Consider the following 24,328-nt stretch of genomic DNA (forward strand, 5'->3'; position numbering starts at 1 on the left):
TATGGGACTGAAGAACATGTCTTTAATTCATATCCATAAAACTGTCAACACATTGCCATTAGTTGGGGAGCACCTTCTTAGATGACATGGCATTTTATAGCATCACAAGGGGAATGGTAAAAGAAGGTGGGATTTTAGAAAGACTTTGGTTGACCATTTTGTCCCCATTTCCTGACTGATCTGGCTGGGCTCATAGTATACACTGTCCTAACCGAATTTGATCTCCAGCACCCATGCAAAGGTACAGAGGACCAATTCCTTAAAGCCGTCTTCTGACCTGTGTGTGAATGCCATGGCCTATGTACCCACTACATCATGCACAGACATACGTAATAACAATAAAATAAAAAAAGTGTAAAGAGTATAGCCTTCCTAATTACAGAGTCCCCGGTTATCGTTCTGTAATTCAATGGCAAGTTTTCTATCTTATCAGAAAGAATCTTCACAGCCATCGGGGTCTGAACACTTCAGGAAGTAAAATGTCCAAGGAAGAAAGGAGCTCACAGCACGAAGGCATCATTTTCTCAGTCCCACATTGCCCGTCACCCCGTGAAGCATCTCATAAAACCTCTCACAGGTCTTGGCTGGTTGGGAATTAATCACTTCTTCCATCAAAACTTGATAACAACTTTCTTTCCACATGCATCAAACAATTTATCATCACTTCCCTGACGTTAAGTGTTCTGAGAGGCACCAGCACTTGAGCTGACTGAGTCTTGAGATGTGTTGGCTAGGATGAAGGGAGGGCTAAAATGGGCAAGGCACTTCTGTCAGGAGAACAGCATGCCGAAGGGCACTGAAGCATGGGAGAGGAGGGCTGCTTTCCAGACACTGCAGATCAGTTGGCGTCAGTGAGTGGAAGCGCTTTTGTTGCAACATGACCCATTGTTAGGCCCCCAAAACTTCAAGGGTCAGAGCTAGCCCCAAGCTGGCCTTCCTAGTCATGGTGCAATGCCCAGGCTCTCCTGGAGAGTCTTAGAGCCCCTCTGGGACATTAAGTAGGGAAATGACATCATCTTTGGACTGAGTATGCACTTTAGTAGCTTTTCTTCTCTCTCTCTCTTTCAATAAAAGGAGTGATGTTTTGATTTTGGAGATTGTGCATATATTTTAGGTGGTTCTCTTTCTTGATAGTGAACATTTTGGAATTTTGGGTCATTTTTGTACACATTGTACATTAGCTTTGGATCAGACACACCGACAGACTTCAAAGAAAACAGTTCCTCACCCATCTCTTATTTTCGTGGTTGAACAATCTTTCTAGATGCATTCTTAGGAGACTTGAATGAGTATCCTCAGGCCAGCTGTGAGAAACTTCTTGAGCTGTTCTTGTGAGGTCTGGTAGTCAAAGATCAGAACATTGATGAGGACAAGTTTGAAGAGAAGCCCCAGTGCTCTCTCCTAAGACTGTCCGTCTTTGCTTTGAGATACCAACAGGGTCTTCTGCCTCTGAACACGCCAAGGGTAATTCAGTCTCCTCTAGGCAATGTTCAAGATTAAAAGCAACTTTGTGCTGAGATAAATGTTTCCTTTTTTTCCTAACAAAAAGCATTGCACAATGCACTTTTTATTAGCCCAGTTCTGGTAGACCAATGGTTCTTAAACTGTGGGTTACAACCCCTTGGGAAGTTGTCTAACCAACCTTCACAGAGGCCATTCTACATATCATATATTTACATTATGATTCATATCAGTAGCAAAATTACAATTATGAAGTATCAATAAAAATAATTTTACGGTTGGGGGTCACTACAACATGACCACTTGTATAAAAGGGTCACAGTGTTAGAAAGGTTGAGAACTGCTGCTGCAGATAATGTTATGTTGTTTATGTTTCTTAGTGTCCTCTGGGAGGAAAAAAAAAAACCTCTATAACTTACAGTGATTAAGTTTTCCTTATTTTGTCCTGTAAAGTTGCACACAGGCAAGGCATGCTCTAGAGTCTATCGACATGTATCTTTGTACTGTTTTAAATTAATGATAGTATTTTAAAAGATTTTCCAAAATGAACTGGCTGTCCATTAATAAACCTTAAATGCCAAGGCAAACAATTCTGTAATTCATTCAGTGGGCTTAAGGCAGATGTCCACCTGTAGGTATAGATTTCCCACCTGAATAGATGCGGACCTTTCAAAATGTCTAGATATTTTCAGTGTTAAAATTTCAGCAATATACTTTTAATTTTTTTTGTATTTTTTAATGTCTTTGAAAAAGAGCATTTGAAATTCTCTTTCTCATTCTCGGCCGCCATCATACAGACATCTTTACCTGCTCTGGACCATTCAGAATGACTAATGATGACTGCAGGATTCTTTGCTTCATATACTAAGGTAGTCTCATGTGCTGTTTTGGTGGTTGTTTGAAAATCTTCCTCTGTTGCTCTTGGTTGGGTTGTTACTCAACAAGTCTTACAGATACCAGTGACAAATGAAAGACTTTTTTTTTTATAGTTGATCTTTATCGTGGTGTCAATTCAACATGTATCTATATCCATATACGTAGAGATACAGAAGCCAAATAATTGAATTTATTAGGACGATGGACAAAGGAGATCAAATAAGAAAGTGAGCCTAGAGCTCCTGTTTGACGAGACTTCAGCATGTGGGATTTGGATGGTATCATTTGGCACTCTGAGTTTCATCTCCTGTCTGAGTTGTTTTATGAAGCCGCCGTTGAATAAGTGAGGTCTTGCCACTGTTCTGCATGTCAACAAACTGACTCTCCCTTTTTAATGGCTGCATACCTGAGAATAGAATGTATTACCTCAGTATCTAGTGATATATAGACAACTGCTTTGTAATTCATTTATTTCATAGATAATAATAATATTATTTACTCTGTCAAACATCATAATTGAATTTTGTAATTAACTATGATTTTAGGTATTACTCTAAATGATGTGTGTGTGAGTCTGCACATATGTGTATACACACACACACACACACACACACACACACACACACACACACACACACCAATGTGAAGGTCAAAGGACAACTTGCATGAGATCCTTCTCTTTGACCCAGGGATGTCCGGGGATCGAACTCAGGCAGGCAGGCTGTTGGTAGGTGCCTTTACCTACTGAGCTGTCTCATCAACCCTGGCCATTTTTTTTCTTAACTAAATCTTAACAACATGAATTAATCAGAAAGGAGAGTAGGAATTAATGGAAAAGACTATTCATTTTCCAGACTCTTTCTGAAAATTCAGATTGCTGTGCTAACTCATTGAAAGTCTATTCACTCTCCCACTCAGAATATTAATGATGAAAGTCTTTACAGTGTTGGAAAGTGTATAAACATGATATGTGACTTCAAAATGATCTCACTCACTCATTTACTTGTTCACTTAACCAACAGTTATTGACAACTTCACATGGGTCAGACTCGTGATAAATACTGGCAAAACAAGAGACAATAAAAAAACCATGATACTGTTTAAAAATATCCCATCCCTCAAACTAGATTATCATCTCTCTGAGAGGGGAGCTTTAGCGGGAATTAAACACTAAACTATGATAGTAACCATCTATGAATTATGTAGGATATACTGGATGTACATTGATCTAGAGTTCACATAGGAGTTCACAAAGTCCCATGAGAGACTATTGGAAGCTGTGGAGTTTACACCCAGATGCTCCAGGTGAACTCAGCTGCTCACTAAGGATTACTTTCGCTCTGTCCTTTTTGATCATACAATGTGCTTCACATCATCAGCTCGCGCTGTGGTGTACATGTGCCACAGGCACAGCATTTTTTTTTTTTTTTTTGCCCACCGACTGAAATGATTGAAGTCAGATGCCGTATGCTCTCCTTCAGCCTGTAGTTTTTGAACAATGTTATAATGCTACTGTTGAGAGACAAGGATCACACCTCGTGGTACAGACCTCCCGGGATTATTCTTTCTCAGTTGTGTTTGTTTAATAGCGTTCTCCTGGCAAAGGCCCTGCCTATTTTCCATTTCAAAAGAATATTTCTTATTGTAAGCTCTCTGACAAGACAGGAGTGCCCGTGGATATGGGAAATGTGTTTTAATAAGGGAAGCATTGTAGAGCCTGTCATAGCCTCAGGTAGTTCTCTGGGGTTGAGTCACTGTATTTGCTAAGTGTGTGTGTGTGTGTGTGTGTGTGTGTGTGTGTGTGTGTGTGTGTGTGTGCTTGTTCGTGTGTGTGTTCAGAAGAGAAAACTGACCTGGGGAATCATATGGTCTCAGTCCTGACATGCAGTAAACACAGAAACCCGAATGACTTATTTTCTGTAAAGTGGTGCTAACCCTAGTTCTTCCGGATAATCATGTTGAGATAGAGTTAATATAATGTGTTCATGAGTTGGTACTGAGGATCCATGGCATCATGCTAGATGTGTATGCACATATGCATTTTATTATGTGGTATATACAGTATGCCCAGGATAGTTTATAGTTAAGAATATTATATGTGCTACAAGGGAAATTACCGTTTTCATTCATTCCCTTTCTCGAGACGGGGTCTTGCTTGGTAGATCAGGCTGGTTTTAGACACAATCCTCCCGCCTTAGCCTCCTGAGTAGTGAGACTGCATGTGTATGCCAGAATGTTTAGCATGCCACCATTATTTGGAAGAACTCTGACACAATATGACAAATGTGCTAGAGAGGCACATCCTCGCAGTACAGGGCACACTTGTAATAATCTTTTACAATTAGTGACAGCTAATATTTCTCGAGTGCTACCACTTCACCAGCTGGCCATACTCAGCTTTCATAATATTCCTTTATGTCGGGACTAGCCTCACCTCTTTTCTACAAGAGGTAAACTGAGTCACAATGAAATTAATTATCCTACACATGACCACATGACTGGTAAGTTACAGAGAATTCAAATCCAAGCAATACTGCTTAGAGACTTCGGTCTTTAATAGAAAAGGCTTTGCTGAGAAGCCATGTTCAGACATGACTAGTACATCTATTTAAAGTATAAAAGTCATTGTTTTTCCACAGGTACATAGAGTTGTTTGATCAGCATAAAAATCTATCATTATAAAATCTTCACCCCAAAGTAAAACCTTGTGCTCATTGTACCATTAGCCAATATTTCCCCACCCCACCCCCACTCTAGCTCCGATCCATACATTGGTCTGTTCTCTACACCCTGTGTAGGTAGAACCACACAGAATGTTCGTTTAGGTTGGCTCAGTTTAGTTCCTTTTGGTTGCAGAATAGCATCCTACTGCATGGTCACGTTACACAGTTACCCATTCATCAACTTGTGGACCCTTGAACTCACTTTTTAGTATTTAAGGGAAATCGTATTATTTTTAAATCATGTGTTATACTAATGCTAAATTTTGGTGCTTTGACATCTCTGACTATTTGCCTTCCCTATTTAAAAAAACAAAAAACAAGAAACTTAAAAAACTTTAACCTACCATTTACTGAATACTACAGGCCAGGCAAGTGTGTCAGGGATCTGAACACATTTCTTGCCCTTGTAGAATTTATAGGATAGCAGGAGAAATGTAATTCAGAAGCCACAGAAGAGGTAAGGACTGAATTAAGATGTAGCCAAGATGCTGTGTAAACTCCACGGTGAGGACCCTCTTTCAGCTAAGGGTAGCCTGGGTAGGACTGGTACACTTATGGGGCAGACTGGCTTTGTCGAGATTCTCTGTTCTTGCGCAGGACCTTAGGGGATGAAGAAGAAGGACTTAGGTGGACAATTGCATGAAAGGCAGCATGGCAGCGGGGAGAACATCGGCTCCATCCATTGGGGGGTAGGGGAGGACCCAGCACATGGAGCTAAGTTGATCTGCAGACAGACTGGGGTGGGGGTAAGATTATATCAGGATCTATAAATGGTGTGAGAAGCGTGGGCCTTTGCTCATTGCTTAGTGCCCACCAACTCCTTATTTCGCTATAAAAGAATAGAGTTGGATTACTTTGTGTTAAAACTGTATTTGTGACACACACCTGTAATCATAGCACTTGGGAGGTGGATACAGGTAGTAGAAGGGTAGCCTGGGCTGCATGGCAAAACCATGTCTTAGCAAGGGGATGAAGTTCAGTGATGCTTGCTTAGCAGGCCCAAGGCTCTGGGTTCAATACAAGGTGGGTAAGCACACATACACATTACATACGTAAGAGTACATACTTACACATGTGTAAGAGACAGTACGTATACTATTGTTAAGAAATAAAATGACCCCAAAGGCTCTTGTGGTGAAGGCCTACTGTCCAGCTGGTAAGCTCTCTGCCTTCATTAATGGATTCATTTCCTGATGTACTTATAATACGATGACATCACTGGGATGTGGTAAATAATTAGGTTGTGAGGCCTACTTGGAGGAAGTACACCATTGAAGGATGCTATGGAAAGAAAGACCTTGTTCTCCACCCCCCTCTCAGCCTGGTTTCTACCTCGGGTCTACTCTATCGAGTTCTCTTCTCCATGGTACTCCACCTCCCAGAAGCGACAGAACCCAGTGCTGAGGTCCCCGAATCTGCGATCCTGAATGAACCTTTCATCTCTTGAGTTGTCTCTTGCACAACAAGATCTGAGCAGCACGCTGTGATATACAGATAGATGGTAATTCAGAGCACCCAGAGCGATTAAATGAAATGGGAAACGTCTATTATTACCTGCAGACGACAAGCCAATATTATCTGTCATAAGCAGAGGGGAACTGAATAGCTACAGTGGACACCAAGCAACCTAAGTAAGCTTTTCTCAAGTTTCTAGTTAGAGACCAAGCCAAGCCTGGAGCTGGTAATAAGAGATGCTGGTGGGTCTGAGAGAGGTGTTGAAGGTCAAGCTTATCTCATGGAAACTTTCTCTTTGATGAAGCCAGAAGAGCTGAAAGGGAATTGGAACGGCACAGTGATGTCTCATAGTTTACGACCCAGTACTAAGATCTCTGTGGATACTCTAGCATTGTGCGTAGAGCAGAGTCCATGAAGGTTTTAACTTCAGCCTTGGTGGTGGCAGCCTGGAGGTTGAACCAGAGGACAGGCCACCCACAGGGAGTGGCTGCCAATCATCCAGGTAAGAAAGGAGGAGCAGGAACTGGCTGATGTGCCTGGGCTTGTGGTGCCTTGCAAAAACCCTGCCTTCTTGTGTGGCACTGGGTCTTTAGTTGTTTCCACAGCAGCTGAGGGGGGCATTGCTTCCAGGGTTTGTGGGAGGAGTGGCTGACAGACTGTGGGCTGGGAAGCCTTCATGTGTTTAACCTTTTAGCTTTCACTTCACTGGCTTCTCTTAGTTTCTCAGCTCCAGCCTCTCTCCTGTCTCCTGCCTCCTCTTGGCTTCTTTGTGCCAGTGTCGCCTCCTGTCAGATCACTGTCAGTAGCTCAGGGAAATGGGCAATCAAGGCCAGGGCTCTAGAACCCCATAATTTCTATGGGGTCTGTGGCAGTGACAGGCCTGTCCAACACAACTATGGCTCACCTCACACCTCTTTGGGATCATGGGAGGAGGCACAGGCGTCTTGCTCATGAAATCAGCTCCAGATTTCACTGGCAAATGCTTGGAGAGGACACAGGATGAAGTGGGAGTAATTTCAACAGGAATTACAACTGGATACATTAAATTAAAACTGCATTTAGACTTTTGCTCTAGGAAGATACAGTTTGATATAATTTGCAGGAATTTGATACTTTTTAGATTGAGCATTCCCACCACCCCCAAACACACATCCACAAACCCCAGTGACTCAATGCACAGAAGAATGAAACTGGGAAGAAAATACTGCCTCTGTTGAGTAAAATCTGATTCACAGGGTTGGGATGCAGCTCAACGGGCGAGAATGTAGCTGCTCTGGGCTTGAGGCTCAGTTCAATTTGTAGCACCACAACAACAGAAACAACAAAGAAACCAACAAAACTTCTTTCCAAACAAAAATATGATTAGTAACACATATATAGGCAATGGTATTATATAAATCTAAAATAATCTACATTCTAATCTAAATAAAAATTAACGCCAGACGAAAATATGAAAGCTGAAAAAAAAATCCAAACACCTTACTTGGACAATGTTACATATTGGTTTGGATGTGGGGGAGGGTGTGTGTGTGCTATTACAATTCCATATTAACAGCAAGAAACTGAACAAACCTATCCTGTTTGTGTACAATTGTCTGGAAAGAGTTTATGGAACCCTAACTGACAAATCACACCGGGTCATATGGTATATTACATAGAAGGTATATTACACACAGAGGTATATTACAGGAAGGCTCGCTGCCCTCCTTTTTTGAGCCTTGCATTTGTGGAACTCTGCAAAGAAATAGCAATCAATCAATCAATCAATAAATAAATAAATAAAAGATAGAATTCACCACAGGCACAGCCCTTGTGCCTCAAGCCCATCTCAGGAATACTTTATGGGCATCTTCTACAGTGGGGAGGATTTTTCTCTTAAGACCCTTTCAAAAGCATAAAGCTGACCCTGAATGCTTAAATGGCATTTGTCAACCATCAGTCAATCTTGGAAACTGTCTCTGTAAATAGGCCAACTCAGAGTTTCGACTTTTCCCATTAGGCTTTGGGTAGGACTACTGAAAACTGCTTCAGAGTTTAGATAAATGCCTTCATTAGAAGGCTTATTCAAGACTGAGAGACCTTGAGCCATTTTTCCTCGTATGGTTCACAGGTTGTTATTTCAACTCTGTAACTGTGTGCCAACCTTTTTTTTTTTTTTTTTTTTTTTTTTTTTTTTTTTTGCTACAAAGCCTAGAGTGGAGACGTTCTTTAGTCAGTTGCTCAAGGTCCTGTTCCTCCACATTTCACAGTTGTTCTCTTCTCTACCAGATATAGTCAGTTCAGACTGAAGCCTTAGGTGGACAACTCAACTGGGCAATTGTTAGCATGTCACGCCTAGGTCTTATTTAGTTATCTAAGTGTTGCAGCCCTTTTGCTCCAGGACATGCAACTGTCTGTGTCTTGTCTTGTTTACTAGTTTTTTCTTTATGTTTACAGCAGTTTCTGTCACCCAAAACAGAAAAAAATTAAAATAGATGAGGACAAAAGCATTAGAAACATTTAACGATCAGTTTAAAACTACCCTCCCCCGTGGTTTTGTTGATCAGATATCAATATTACCTAATGTCCTTTGTTCTATGTTTAAAAGCATCTGTCTCAACTTTACCGAAATCCTGCGAGAATTAATAAGAATTCCAATAAAGCTCTGAGAAATCTTGGATGCAGATTTTGCATTAATGACACAAAGCTTTAGTACCTCAGAAATGTAAAGGATGGCCATTTAGGGACCAGAGGATGAGATACTGAATTCCCATGAAAGAAAAAGTAGTTTCTGGGTACAATGTTTAGGATTTTGGCAACTAAAATGACTGCTCATGGCATTGCCACGTGACCTGCTAAACTGTCATGACATACCAATCTTAATCATATAAAAATATAATTTTAAGATATTTTTGGAGGTCACTAATTATCCATAAATTGCACGCAGTTAATAAACAGCACTGGACAGAATGACCGGGTCACTTTGACTTCCACAGAAAGGTTGTGATGATCAGAGATATGGGTGACATGCCAACCAACCGTCTATAAAGCAGGTATTAAAAGTTAGATCAAAGAGCTGCAAGGATGGTTCAGTTGGTGAAGTGCTTGCTTTGTAAGCTTGGGGGACCTGGGTTTTACCACCAGAACCCATGTAAAAAGCCGAATGAGTTAGCTTGTATTTGTCATTGCTGTGCTGGCAAGGTGTACAAAAGAGAATCCTGGGGCCCATTGGTCAGCTAGCTTACTTGGTGAGTTTCAGACCCTTGAGGGATCCCTGTCTTTAAATATAAGGTGTATGGTGCCTGAGGAATGATACCCAATGTTGTCAGCTAGCTGCTTCTGGGTGTGCATGCTCCTGCTCTGACATGAATACACATTTGTAAACACACACACACGCACACAAATGGGCAAACAATAACAAGCAAGTCCAAATCTTTAGGACTGAGTCCTATGACATTTATTATTTCCCCAGTTCTTCATGGAAAAGTTATCGTAAAAAGGACTCACCAGTATAATATTGAACAAGACTTTCTCAACTGTACAATTGCCCTTACCACATTTAACATAACTTCAAATTTTCCAAAAGACAGTTAAAACGGTCACCACAGCTAATATTAAGGCCAAGTTGACATTTGGAAAGTCTTTGTGGACCCTTAGAGGACGCATCAGCTTTAGGGTTAGACAGTTCTCTGTTCAGTTACTTCCTCACTGTTCATTACATTTGAAATCCTGGAAAATTCCTCAACTCTCTGATTTCGTTATTTATGGACTAGAAGCAAACCTCACTGTTTTGATGTTAGAAATAAATAAATTAACATATGTGAAAACTGGCACATCGTAACTGGTAGCTATTTTCATTTTTCAAAGATAGATACACATTATTTTCTTTTTTGGCCTTCATCATCTTCCAAGTATTCAGACCCCACCTCAAATAAATAACTCGGTAACCCTCATTATCACTCAAGATCAACTTGAAAGCCAGCTGTGATCATTTTACTTCCAAGGACAAAATGGTACCAGTTTTGCTAAATATGGAGCTCTCAAAAGAGCCAAAGTTATGTTCCTAACTCTAGTTTCTTTAAATTTGGAAGAGCCAAGAATGACAGCCAGACCTTGGAAACCAAGGGAAGCATCTCAATTCTTCAATTCATTAGAGCGTGCCAGATTTCTCTCTTACATACAACTCGTTAAATCCCAAGACAGACGGGGGGGGGGGAGAGGATAAATCAGGTGTAGAAGCTATGCTCTTGTTTTGCAGAGATCCCAACTGCAAAATAGAGTGCTCAGGAAGACTCTTAGATGCAGGATGTCTTTTTCTATTCCCTCCTTAATCTCCAAACAAGTTTGTAGTTTTTAAGTTTCATCCGCCACATTTACCATCCATTTCTCCGCCTCGTTCCTATCGGATTTAAAAGTGTCAACATGGGGTGACTTTACTCCACAAAACATCCTCAGTTCTGCGCCCAGCCAATATTTACGAGCAGTCAGAACTGATCGGGAGTTTAGTGAAATGTTTCTGAACCCCCTCTAATGAAAGAAACTCTTTGCTAAAATGAAATGAAGGAATGTTAAGCCCTTTCAGGGTCGATGATACAGAAGTAACATAGTTGCTTAGTCCTCTGGGCTCCTTCCATTCTCTTGCTGAGATCATAAAGTAGGATTAGGCTGGTATATTTTATCCTCATTAAAAAAAACACAAACAGGAAAAAAAAACTGTTCTATTCAATGGCTAATCCTCATAGCAGTCTGTCTGGATGCTGTAATTCATGACTTTCTACTTCTACATAAAGGCACAGAAATCACGGAAGAACAACAGCCTTCTGGTTGGTGGCAGCCTGCCAACCTTCCCAGGTGCAGTGCTGGTTAAAAAACTATCTCATTCAATCGAGTTCTAACCGCGTGCTAGACATTGCGCAATGCCAAGGCGGATGGGACAGGTGCGACTCCTGCTTCTTAAGACTCAAGGCCAGCAAAACATCCTCACTGCTGCCGGCTCGGCTGCTGAGTTATTTTTATTTAGATTCTCCCAAGGTGTCAGGAAGTGGCCATTTGATAACCTCTCCACTGTGGATTACTAGAGACTGTTTTCCCACTTCCAGCTAATCAGTTTGTGTTACCTGAAGAGGGTGTTCCAAGGGAAGTCTCTAATAGAGGAATTAAAAAGCGTGCTTTTCCAGGTGTTAAATCACAAGGCCCGACCTCATGGACAAAGAAAATATAGATGCAAGAAGAGACGAGGTTTATATGGCTGAATGGGAGATGGGGGTGAACCCCTGTAGTAGTGTTCTGAGGATATATCTTGTGAACTAAAGAAAAATTCTGGGATACAGCATTTTTTTAAGTAGAGGAAGGAAGCCAAGGAAGATCCCCGTCTTTGTGAAAATAAAAAATAAAATTCCCGGCATCTTAATATCAAATAATCTTGCTTAAATGAAGCAATTATGGATGTACTCGTTCAAACAACACAAATGTCCTCCTTGGCCTCTAGCCTGTTAAAAGTCACTTTAATTATATGGACTTGGAACGTTTCCCTTTCTGTCTACTCTAGACTCATAATTGAAGTGTGTATGAAACAATCCTGATTTTCTTAACTCAGTGTGATTTTTTCCTCTCTTTCAATCCTTCTCTGTGTCAGTCTGGCACCCTCCGACCCAAATGTTTCTGACACCGAAGCCTAGGTGAGCCTAGGTGAGAACATGGACCATCAGAATCTACTCTGGGTTACTTCCTTAGATATCTGTTTGCGTCCTGCACAATTCAAAGCCAAGCACAAAGATGGAGGGCTCGGGGGACACTGTCTCACTGCTAGACTAGTTTTTGTCCATCGAGGAGCCATCGGCTTCAATCGTATGCCCACTCTAGTGAGTCTGCCAGGCTCCAGTGGACAATCCTGATCACACAGATGGCCCTGGTTAGATTAAGCCAAAGTCATGAGTCTGAGAAAGGAACAGGGATGTGGTTGGTTGATAGGAAATGTGAGAGGAGACAAGAGAGGAGAGGAAGAGTAAAGAAATGCATTAAACATGTCTGTTTAATCATCAAAGAGCTAATTAATTAAAAAAACCCCAACAATTTATGTGTTGTTAAACAACAAAAGACAATAACAACACCAAGAATAAGAGTATGCAGTCAGCAACCCTCGGCACCTGTGATGTCGCCCAAGAACATGTGCTAAGTCTTTTTTCCAAATCAAAGTCACTATGGGTGGTACCCAGGAACATGGTGATAAACACACCTCAGTGGTCCTGGATCTTTTGCTGCCATTATGAACCAGTGCACTGGAGGGAAATATGCAAATATATGCAAATGATTATGGAAAGTTCCTTCGTCTGTCAAGTGACTGAGTGTGCTGCAACATACTAAGAGTTGATTTCTTTTAAATTTTTTGTTCATTTAAGGTTAACATATAAAATCCATCTAGCTAGGGATGCAATCAGTTTAGAGTGCAAGCCCCGTACAGGCTCAGGTGCTTTGGCAGGAATTTGCCCTGCAGACTGGCTGGCAGATGGGACATCTAATATTACTTGGGATGTTTGGGTGAAGTGCTGTGAAGCCCTGGGTGAAGATTCTGGGGTTGACAAATCGAACCACATTTAGGTATGGCTTGTCTTTAATAAGGTAGAGCATGGCTAAGACTAAGCCAGAGGAAAGCACAACTGGGTAATGAGTAAGGGTTAAACCGGTGGGGCAGGGAAGAGTGAGGAGAAAACTTTAGGGGTCTAAGAGACAATATCCAACATCAGTGGTGGGCATGCGAGTACCCCAGCTGTGGATGAGGAGATGGCACTTGGGGGACGCCTGGCACAGTTCCCTACATGGAGGTGGGAACGGAGCCATTTCAGCTAGAGGACAAGAGGGGGTCATACGGACAGTTAAATACAAGAAGGGTTCAGTCCAATCTGTATGAACAATGGATGGGAACTTGGATGGAAAAACGTGGCACCACAGGGTCGGAAAGGGAACAATCATACCATTTAGAGGTGAGCACCTTAGCTGTACATGAAGCCAGCACTTCATTCTTCTAAGGAAGAGACACTAAGACGGTGGATAAACAGTTATTAAATGACAGCTAGTTAGGGACCATGGTACACAGGGGCTGTCAGACTCTCAGGTTCCCAAGCATCTGCACAGTTGCAGTTGTGCATGTCCTGAGCTGACTCGGGGACTTGAAGGGGTGGCTCAGTGGTTAAGAGCACTGGCTGCTCTTCCAGAGGTCCTGAGTTCAATTCCCAGCAACCATATGGTGGCTCACAACCATCTGTAATGGGATCTGATGCCCTCTTCTGGTGCGTCTGAAGATAGTCATAGTGTACTCATATAGATAAAAATTAATAATTTTTTTTTAAACAAGAAAGAAAGCAAGCAGGGCTCTGTTGTGTCTGATCCCCACGTAAGCGATGTGACCTCGTTAGCTCTAGTTTGGCAGCAGAGCAAGCATGTGTGAAAAGAGAGGGGTCAAAGAGAGGAATCGGAAGGCAGAGCAGTCGTGTGCCAGACACAAGTGACATATTTTATTAACCCCATTTTTACAGATAAGGAAATTGAACTTTGAACTGTGGCCATACCCAGACATGACACCTTCCAAAATGCATACTATCTGGAGCCAGAACCTTTGCCCCACTCTGCTCGGGACGGGGAGGAAGGGATGGATGGATGGAGAGCAGCCTGGTGTTTCACAGCCGGCTTGGAAGATGGACTGCCGAAAACTGGCCGTCTGGATTTGGTGACGGGAAACCACTGGTAGCCTTTAAGGAAGGCGATTTCAGTTGAATGGCTGATGGGAACGGCAGGCTGGTCTCAGGGTCTCAAAGGGGATGAAAGAGTGAGGGTGGTGGTGGTCATGAAACAGTGGCATTGAGTCTAGTCTCCCTTTCAAGAACAGTGGCAGAGAAGAAGAAAAAGGGGGAAACGGTCTGAGGAAATTGCAGAGCAGAGTACAAAGCATTCGCCTCTTGATTGGAGGTCTCTGCTGGTCCTCTCTCTTTATAGATGCTTATGTGACTTGTCAGCATGTCAGGTGCTATGCTTGGCACCAAGACATCATGGCAGATAGGGGACAGAAAGGGACTAAAGGGATACAGAGACATCACCCCTGACAGCAGCAAGGGAGGCTACCCAGTTTAATACTGTTGGGACACCACCAACCTTTTTCATTGCAAACTTTTACAAAAGGGTGGGTAGATAATTTCTCTGTTTGCGTCCTCCCATAGCAACTTGTGCAGCATATGCTCAGTAATAGTTTGTACAAGGAATAAGCTATGGGTCCCCGGAATGGAAGGGGATTAGAATGACAACTTTAAGATAAGATTTGAAAAGAGACAGGGTATGTCACTTCTGAGACACGAGAGAAGAGGTAGGGTCAGAGGTCATTGGAAGCCCAGAAGTCTAGACCAGTGGTTCTTAATCTGTGGGTCATGACCCCTTTGGGGGTCACATACCAGATATCCTGCATATCAGAGACTTACATTATAATTCATAATAATAACAAAATTACAATTGTGAAGTAGTGATGAAATAACTTTATGATTGGGGGTCACCACAACGTGAGGAGCTGTATTAGAGGGTCACAGCATTAGGAAGGCTGAGAACCACTGGTCTAGAAAAGGCAGCCTACAGACTCCAGCATCCTGCTCAGGAAATCAACTCTGCTTCACATGGGAAATGGGAGGTGTATAAAGATGGCTTGAAATGAAGTTACCGTGAAATAAGATGAAAAGAATTGAAAGTGGACGAGTCTGAGAAAGGAAGCCACTCGTGAAATAAACTCCGTTTCATTCTTCTTTCCCTGCTTCCCCTGGTTTAGGGGCATACAACATCTGCACATTCAGTGTGGTCAGGCATTCATGCACAAGTAAAGTTTCCTTATTCGTTAATCCAGGTCAATGTTTGCACTAAAATGGGCGCTGGATACATTTTCTCATTTGCAGATGACATATCAGAAAGGGCAAATGGTACCGTTTAAGCATATAATTAACTACTGGCTACTGAACATAGAAGTGTAGAGCCTTAGAATCTCGGAGATCCGTGCAGGGCCCCATGATTTGAAGAACACATGGGATAAGGCTCTGAAAACTCTCTTTAGCAGGCAGAAGTTGTGACTGGTACTGGGCCATTAATACATTAGCCAAATTAACCTCTAAATTTGTACCATTTTTCTTCTCAGGAAGTGTGTGTGTGTGTGTGTGTGTGTGTGTGTGTGTGTTTATGTGTGTGTTTGTGTTTGTGTGTATATGATGTGGGGGTGTGTGTGTTGGCATGCTTCATTTTAAACCATTTTTGCATCATTCGGGAAATCTGAAAAATACCGCACCCCCCCCCCCCCCCGGGAGAGAAACGTCCTTTATATGCTTTTACTTATGTGGATCCAGTCTTCTGGAAGACAGTGTGCTGTCCCTATGTAGCAGGGTGTTGGGATTTAAATATAAAACAGGCTCATGTGTTAGACTTGATTGACAGGTAAGTAGCTTCTAGACACTGACAGGATTCAACCAGAACCAACCGATTAATCCCTTGATGAATCCTTAGCCTGATGGTGCTGCTGGGAGGTGGTGGAAATTAGGAGATGGAGTCTAACTGGACTAAGAAGGTCACTGGGGCATGTATTAGAAAGACATACCTTGCTCCTGGCCCTCCTCTCTCTTCCTCATGACTGCCATTAGACGAGACACTCTTTCCCAACATACCCTTCCACCATCAGGTCCTGCCTCTCAATGGTGCCAGCTAACTTGAATGGAAACTTCTCAAAGCGTGGGTCAAGTTTATCCTCCCTCGTTTTAAGTTGTCTATAGCAGTAGTTTTGTCGCTGACAGCAATCAACTAATGCTCATTATTTTCTATTAAACATTTCAACTTCAAGTTTAGAAGCAACCCCCCTCAAAGTTGCACAGCCGGCTCTCTCTTACGAGTACCAGGGAATCCGACCCTCTGACACACTTCCTGGGGTCCTAGGCGTTTCTCCGAAAACTTGGCATAAGACTCCATAACCCTGCGATCCTTTCAGTCTGCATACCTTTAAAACAAGCACCACTTGGATGATGCTGGCTCCTCTACCATCTTGAGAAGTAACCAGGCCCTTTTGGACCACCGCTGTGGTGGCTTCTGAGTGTCCGAGTCAGGGAAATCACTTTTGTAAGTGGACTTTTGACAGAGGAGCCTCCTTCAGTGTTCTCTTTGAAAAGAAGTCTTTCAAATGGTTTTCTACTTTTTGCACTACCTTGTTGATCTCAATTCAACAGGTGGGATTCTGTCCCCAAAACACCTTTGCTATTGTTCCAGTGTCAGGCGTGATGGCTTCACTTCAATGGTACTAATGGTTGTAACGGTTGTCTGTTCTTGCTCTGTCTATGGCGGGAGACTCACACATAGTACTTTTCGCATCTTGCCTCCCACCCCTCCTCTTGGCTCCAGATTCTCACCATAGAGATGGCTAACACGTCACAGCTCTTCTGCAGGCTGAGTATCACGCTGTCTTGAAAAATCCCTCTGTCACATTTCCAGGACATGGATAGAATGGAGACAAATTCTTTGCCAGAGTGCAACAGGGGCGTCTCTTTCCATCCCTAATAGTTATGTTCCCGTCTGAAACCTGATGACTCTTGTCATCACTGTGTGCATTCCTACCAGCATTCTGGTCTTCTAAAGTCCTAATTGGTAAGCTCCTTCTTACAACATCCTAGGACTTGTCTAGCCTGCGTCTCCCAACCCCACTGCATTCCTCTTTTATAAACCAATTTTAAAGACCTAAGAGGCACATAGTTACATTTAATCACAGTAGCGATCCCTCTTTTCTGGTACTGATTTTTAGTATTGCTTTTGCCTCGCTGTGCTGAAATTCCCAACATAGCAAGGGAGATATATTTCAGCTCACAGTCTCACAGGGTTGTAGTCCATCATGTCAGCAAAGGCATACATACAAGAGACAGCCTAGTTCATCGTATCCAGGTCAGGTTGGGACCGGGATTGAGAAAGTCCTAGTGACCTATTTCCCCAACCAGCCCCCACTTCTTAAAGCTGTAACTCTAAAACTAGCACTGACAGTTGACGCATCTCAAACATGACCCTGCAAGGGCAATTCTTGATTCAAGACTGACCAAATGGTGCAAGACTTCACATTCTGAAGCACCATTGTCTACTTTTGTCTTTCTGTCTCTCTTACTCAGTTAACAACCAAACTCTAAAGACGGGAGGCCTTTTCTATATGCTTGGTTGCTTTTGTTCCTACTCTAGAACCTATCTGACAGTTGATGATTAAAAAACAGCTTAGCTGAATAATTGAACCAAGAAGTAACTGTGTGTTCTTAGGTTTCCTCTTCCCAAACAAAAACTGGAAAGTTACTTTGAATTCCAGGAGGAACAGTTAAAATCTTGCCACTACTCACAGCTTCCACCTTCCTGGGTTTTGTGTTTCTATTTAAGGTAGAAAAAAAATGTATATAGACTCAGACAACTTGATTTCCCTTCCTTCCAGACTATTGGTACGAAGAAATGAATTCATAGTTATGTTTCAGAAGTACTGAGAGAAAATGAGTTGTGCTTAGTAAAGCTACAATACAGTAAGGCAGAAGGCACATCGGTGAGATTGGAACAGAGCTGCAGAGCCCTTCGTTAGAACATTCATTTAATTTGTACAACAGGGCTTGTGGTGATCATAGGTCAGGTCTTAGGGGAGGATCCTGTCCCTGGGCGTTCGCTATGTTTAAGACCTCCCTAGTACAGGGCACTTGCTGGTCCTTACCTCCACATGATTACTGCAGTTACGGTATGCATGGATGAGAACTGAGCTGGGAGGACTCCAGTAGGAAACCTTAGCTCAGACTATTTTCCCATCTTTCATCTTCCCCTCCAGTTTGCCCTCAAGGCTCTGGATTAAACATCCCTTTCTAAGGGAACCATCCTCTGACCACCGGAACCTGGCCAAGTTCTCTTTTATGGAGCTCCGGTTCACCACCAGAACCCTCTTTAAAGTTTTAAGGATGTCGCTCAATGTTGGTTTTGCCTACAAGTTGGGTTCGTATTGTGCACTGTTCTGTTCTTATCATCCCACACCCAGTGGACAGTGATAGATTATCATTTTTGTGGGTGAAGGAAGGGAAGGTCAACAACATCCAAGGCCTCTTCTTCAAAGCCTTGTGGTGATCTTTTGTCTGTAACCAGTTGCCATCATCTTCCTTCAGATCTAGGGATGCTGGCAAGAAAGTAAAATGTCTTCTTTGCATTCTCAAGCATGGCTAGCGCCAAGAACTTTTAAAATAACGTTTAAGGAGTTAAAATACTTGCCGGTTACAGATTTCTTTTTAAAAAGAAGGAACACACAAGTCAGTGTTAACTAAATTGAAATGATTTACAAAATACAAGCAGGATAGTGGTCTTGAACCTGCACCTTATAGCTTCTTTTGTGATTATTCTGAAGTAATGCTTTCTGCAGATTTTAATTAATGTTAATTAATTAACTAATTGAGAAACAAAACACGGGATCAAAACCTAGTGAATTCCAACCTTTTAAAAAGACCCACTCAGTTTATTAGAGATATCGCACCCCAACCTGAAATGCACTCTTTGGTATCTAAGGAGATTAGCAGCCCAAAAAAAAAAAAAAGCAATTAAATTTACAGCAGGGTCACAGATATCATATCTAGTACAACAGTTTGGTTAAGGAAGTAACATGAAGGTCATATCAACAAGACAAAGAACACTAAATAGTAGATTTCTCTGAAAGAAATAGAATAGAATCCCATACTCGGCAATCTGGTTTTCTTATCTAATAACTCCTTGTGTTTGGGGTTCAGAGACGTGGGGGAGGAGGAAGCAGGGTGGCTGAGGTTGCACGCTGGCACAGACATGGCCAGGCAGCTGGTGAAAGCATCTGAGAGCTCAACCCTCTCAGACCCTAGGTTAGTACGCTCACAACGGCTGGCTACATCTGTGTGTTTAGGGAAGCAGCAGCTTAGGGTTCAAATGAACGGAGCCAACCATTCCAGCGACTTTCTTGAAGAACAGACTGATGTGTAGGAACAACCAATACAGTTTAAGGAACCAATTGTATCTCTTCATACAAAGGTAAGGTGTCCCCAGGAGAGAACAGGACTACTTGACACGGGCCTGGTTATAAACCCCCTTTGCTACTTGTGCCCCTGCCTAGAGACTCCTGGCTGATTCCTGGGTGTCTGATTGCTCTGCAGCCCTTGAGGCTGTTTTGAGATGGCGATCCTATTCTGTGTCAGTGTCCTGTTTTGAATGATCAATGCTCCCAGATGGGCCGTAAAGATATACGTAGACCCCACAATGACAATTTCTGATCCCCGTTAGTCCCTTCGAAATAACACGAAAGCCGTACCTTCCTAACTATTTTTATCCAGCCCATAGAAAAATTAGTTTATCTTTTTTGATCAAAGCAAATTAGGCAGATCGTGACTAATTATAAAGTAACAGTAAAATCTCCATAGTTTCTCTCCCATCCCATTTCTCTCAGAAATAGGGCTTGTGTCAAATATGTAGGTATTTCCCACGGCCAGGCCAGACTCTGCTTCCAACAGGGTCTGTCGCTTGGACAATGGTTCTTACATAGACACTGAAGTCCTTTAGTTCAGTCATTGTGCTGGAAAAGAACTAGTAACCCCTCAGCTAGTGTTTGATGAAACATCTAGATTTACATATTTCCTTAATTGCATTTTTGAATGTGAGTGAGATTTATCTGACGAGAGTTAAATGCTTCCTTTATTCCCCTACCCAAGGCAAAATTCAACTCCATGCTCTCTAAAATAAGTGAGGTAGGGGGGTGTACGGAATCTTATTCGGTTCCCATCTGAACGAATTTTAGGGATTCAGCAAAGTGGGACGAGGGAGTTGTGTTACCAATGACAGGAAAGATATATCTTTACTGTTTAGAAGTGGAATGGCCAGTTTTTAAAGCTTCGGCTTGCACGACTCTTTCAAGAAGCATATTTTGATATTCTAAGCGAATGCTATTCCTTATTGATGGACTCCCCCAAATTAGTTGCTAAGACATTTCAAAAATTCTTGTCCTTAGGTTTTCCTTCCACGGCCTTCCTGCGATGTGGCTGTAAAGACTGGAGAGCTAGTTGAGTTTTCATTATTTATTTACTATAAATTAACAGTAAATCTTATACTTAGCTCCATTTAAACCCTCCCTTCTGCAGCTGCCCATTTGAAAAATAAAATGGTTGCCTTCTTCCACTTCAGTGGGCACAATACAAAACACCCATTGAGTTTTCTCTTTATTGCAGCTGCCAATGCCCAGTCGACTTTTAACAAACCAACCAAGCGGAATCACAATGCAGCTGTAACATTTTATGGTATTTCTGTTGGTTCTCTTTTGAGACTGAAGGTGTTAATTAGGAATCAAAGCACACAACGCTGCCAGCTTTCTTTCACAAACCATGCCCTGGCCACTGCAGTTTTCAGAAGAAAAATAAATCTAATAAAGGGATAAAAATGTTGTTTGTCACACCAGTAAAGTGTACTTAAGACCCTTTGATCAAAAGCTTTTCATGTAGTCTTCTCAGATGGTCTGGAAATATCTATTTTTTTCCCCTCTCCCTTGTTTCCTCCTTTATATTCAGAGTTCTCTGAATTTAAGACTGCTTGGAATTTAAAAAGTATGAAGTGATGTAGGGGGATTCTTTATAGACAGTATCTGAATAGTAGATTTGCTTCTGAGAAGAAAAAAAAATTACATTCAGAAATTCACCACGTTCTAGCTTCACACCACTGCATCATCTATTAGCATATTTATGGTAATCTAATCGTAAATTTTTTTTCTGCTTAAAATATAACTGTCAGCATTCTTTTACAGATATAACTCTATAATCTAATTCCCCTGCCGTGTTTAGGAGGGTCCCCTTTTAACGTGCTTTTAACAGAACTGAGTCCTTTCCCAAGCGTAAAATTCATATATTGCCCACGATGTTATTCTATCAAGTACTTTGTCTTTTTATATGACTTTTTGATGCATAGTGAATATCATTCTGCCACATACAGCACTGCGAAGTCATTATCTTTAATCTTAAGCTTAAAGTGAGTTTATGAAGTTAGCACTTCTGGGAATTAGTCAAGCCTGCTAGCTTTCTCAGCAAGAGGTTTAGCATCTCGATGCACAAATCAGGCCCAAATCCATTAATCCTGCTAGAGAGGAGAAAGAAGGCCAGCTTGTTGATTTAACGTTAATGAAATGAAGGGCTCCTGAGGCTACCTTGGGGGGTGTGCCTCTAAACTGTAAAACAAATAAAGTCCTTTTAAGTACAGCTCATGGCCAGAGAGGAGACCCTGCTGCTGGCTTAGCTGAAGAAACAGGAGGGGCGTGCCTGTGCAGAAAGGTCCTGTTTTCTGTAATCTGACTACACCTGCTGCTGCCATCCCCTCAGACGTCAGGCTGACAAACTCCTCAAAGGAGGATCGTCCGGAGCAGTGCTCTCTTACTGCACATGCGCAAAACCTGAGACGGAGGAAGTCCATCTGCTAGAGAGTCTGTGGTTGATTGGTGGGCCAGCTAAATCTGTAGTGGTTCTTCCTTTTTAAACGCTCCTTCCCTCTGGTTTCTAGAAAATAAACATTGTCTTTAATTTGTTCTTGTATATTGAGATTCCCAAAGGAAATGCTCTTTAAAAGATACACTGACTGACTAAGTTGGGTGGCACGTCTTTAATCCTAGCCCTGTAGAGGCAGAGGCAGGTAGATCTCTGTGCTGGTTTACGGAGTGGTTCCAGGACAGCCAGACTACACAGAGACTACACAGAGACTACACAGAGAAACCCTGTCTCAAAACAACAACCACCAAACAAACAAACAAAACAATGGCAAACGATCCATTGAACTTTGCTTTCTAAATGGGTACCCACCACCTCTTTAGTCTGAAACAAGCTCATAGGATAACTTGGGTGACATGTGCAGAGTTTTGATTTTTGCTTTTCTATCTGTAATTTTCTTCCTTCCTTCCTTCCTTCCTTCCTTCCTTCCTTCCTTTCTTTCTGTCTTTCTTTCTTTTTGAGGCAGTTCTCATTACAGCACCAAGCTGGACTTGAACTTGGGATTCTTTTACTTTATCCCCCTCCCCAAGACCTAAGATTACAGGTGTGGCCTACGGCACCCAGTCTAGACCAGTAGTTTTCAAACTTGGCTGACAAGCTGATGGAGCTGGAGGACATTTTGGTAATCCTTCCTTCCTCACCCTCCACCCCAAGATTCTGATTTATTGGTTTATTGTGTGGTGTGAGCTTTGAGACTGTCATATTAGTTCCTCTTAGCACACACAGTGAGCCTTTCAGACCAGGGCATTTAATACACTGCTCTCCTCATTTGTCTGGTGTTTCCATGTATCAGATGCTATTTTCCTACTCCTTGGATCATGCTAAGTGCTTTAGTATCCTATACTCAGAGCAAATTCATTTATTTTTTTCCTATACTCTCATTTCTGTTTTGTTGTCCCATGTGTAAAGAGAGAGAGAAAGAGAGATAGGTAGATAGATAGATAGATAGATAGATAGATAGATAGATAGATAGATAGATATTCTAGCTATCCCGAGAGCTACCCAGTGCTCCACAAGTGAAGCAGTTCCACAGCAGAGGGGTTGCTTGGGTCCTAGCCCAGCAGCCCCTTCTCCCGTGTTACTCTTCTCCCCTTGAACATTAGCGCACCTCAGAATTCCTTTCCCTGTTTAAGTTTGTCAATATTTCCTCTGGCTGTGACTTTCTTCTTACCCCTCCTCCTGGGGGACTTTCTTTAGTGTGGTGGCTCTTCTTCCAGCTGGTCCCTTGGAATTGTTTGGATTCTGTTATCTTCTTTAAGCTCTTTTCGGAAGCTAGGCAGACAGAATCCCCTTTTCTAGTCAATGCTTCTGGCTAACAAGTAACAGAGGCATGGCTGAAAGTCCTTTTGATTTGCCTTTGAAATTATAAAAATGAGCCTTCATGTATATCTATATATCTATATGTATATGTGTGTGTATATGTGCATATAAGTATATATGTGTGTATATATGTATATATATGTACATATCTACATATTTCTATATCCCTACATCTCTATGTCTCTATATCTCTCTGTATATCCACCACTTGGGGGCTAAGCTCTCCTTTTACATGTAGGAAGATAGAAGACTTCCTGCCTTCAGTTTGCATGTGCTGGATGTTTTGCTGGCTTGGATGGACAGAATTGCCTCTGTTGTGGAGGGTCCAGGATTCTGCAACATGCATTCACGAACATGAAAGCATGCATTCCTTAACACACCTGGGTGTGAATCTGCAATACCCGGCCCTCAGCTCCCTCTCTGAGGTAAAAACACTCACAGAGCTGTCAACTATCCTGGAGACCTTTTGCAACACCTGTACACCTATGTGCAAATAGAAAACGTCATTCAAAACACAGAGCCTTTTATTTGTTTGATACAGAGGATAAGAGATGAAAGGATATTTTCTTCTCCAACAGATGCCGACGATAGCCACTTCATTTGAAGTCGCCCGTTCTCGCTTCTTTTCCTTACCCCTCTTTTTCTACCAGGGATTCCACTGTCTCCCCGTTTTTGAGATTATAATTAATGAAAATTGCATTTGTATAAAAAAGTTTCAGGTCAAATGAATTAAGTATTTCAGGGAATGAAAAGAAGAGACAGTGTAGCGCGCGATCACTGTAGTGTCAGCAACAACCAAGCATTAGCATGAGGTACCTCAAGTGGCGGTTGTCAGCCTTCCTAGTGCTGGGAACCTTTAATATAGTGCCTCATGTTGTGGCGACTCCTAGCCATAGTTAGCTCGCTGCTATTCCAGAACTGCAACTTTGTTACTTTTCTGATGTGTAATATAAACCCACACAGAATGTCTGT

At 42.1% G+C, this 24,328-nt stretch overlaps 2 protein-coding genes across 2 annotated transcripts in view; both read right to left on the minus strand.

The window, feature by feature from the left end:
- Nucleotides 1-24,328, minus strand: part of Lgr5 (leucine rich repeat containing G protein coupled receptor 5) — a 134,814-nt gene that overhangs the window by 97,351 nt on the left and 13,135 nt on the right. The window lies entirely within an intron of this gene.
- The window catches only part of LOC120093591 (39S ribosomal protein L50, mitochondrial-like), a 29,642-nt gene continuing 5,314 nt past the window's right edge, over nt 1-24,328 (minus strand). The window contains exon 1 of the mRNA XM_039080129.2: nt 1-24,328. This exon is cut by the window's right edge and continues 5,314 nt beyond it. The gene's annotated coding sequence lies outside the window, so the exon portion shown is untranslated.

This window comes from Rattus norvegicus, chromosome 7, assembly GCF_036323735.1.
Source record: "Rattus norvegicus strain BN/NHsdMcwi chromosome 7, GRCr8, whole genome shotgun sequence".
Taxonomy (NCBI): Eukaryota; Metazoa; Chordata; class Mammalia; order Rodentia; family Muridae; genus Rattus; species Rattus norvegicus.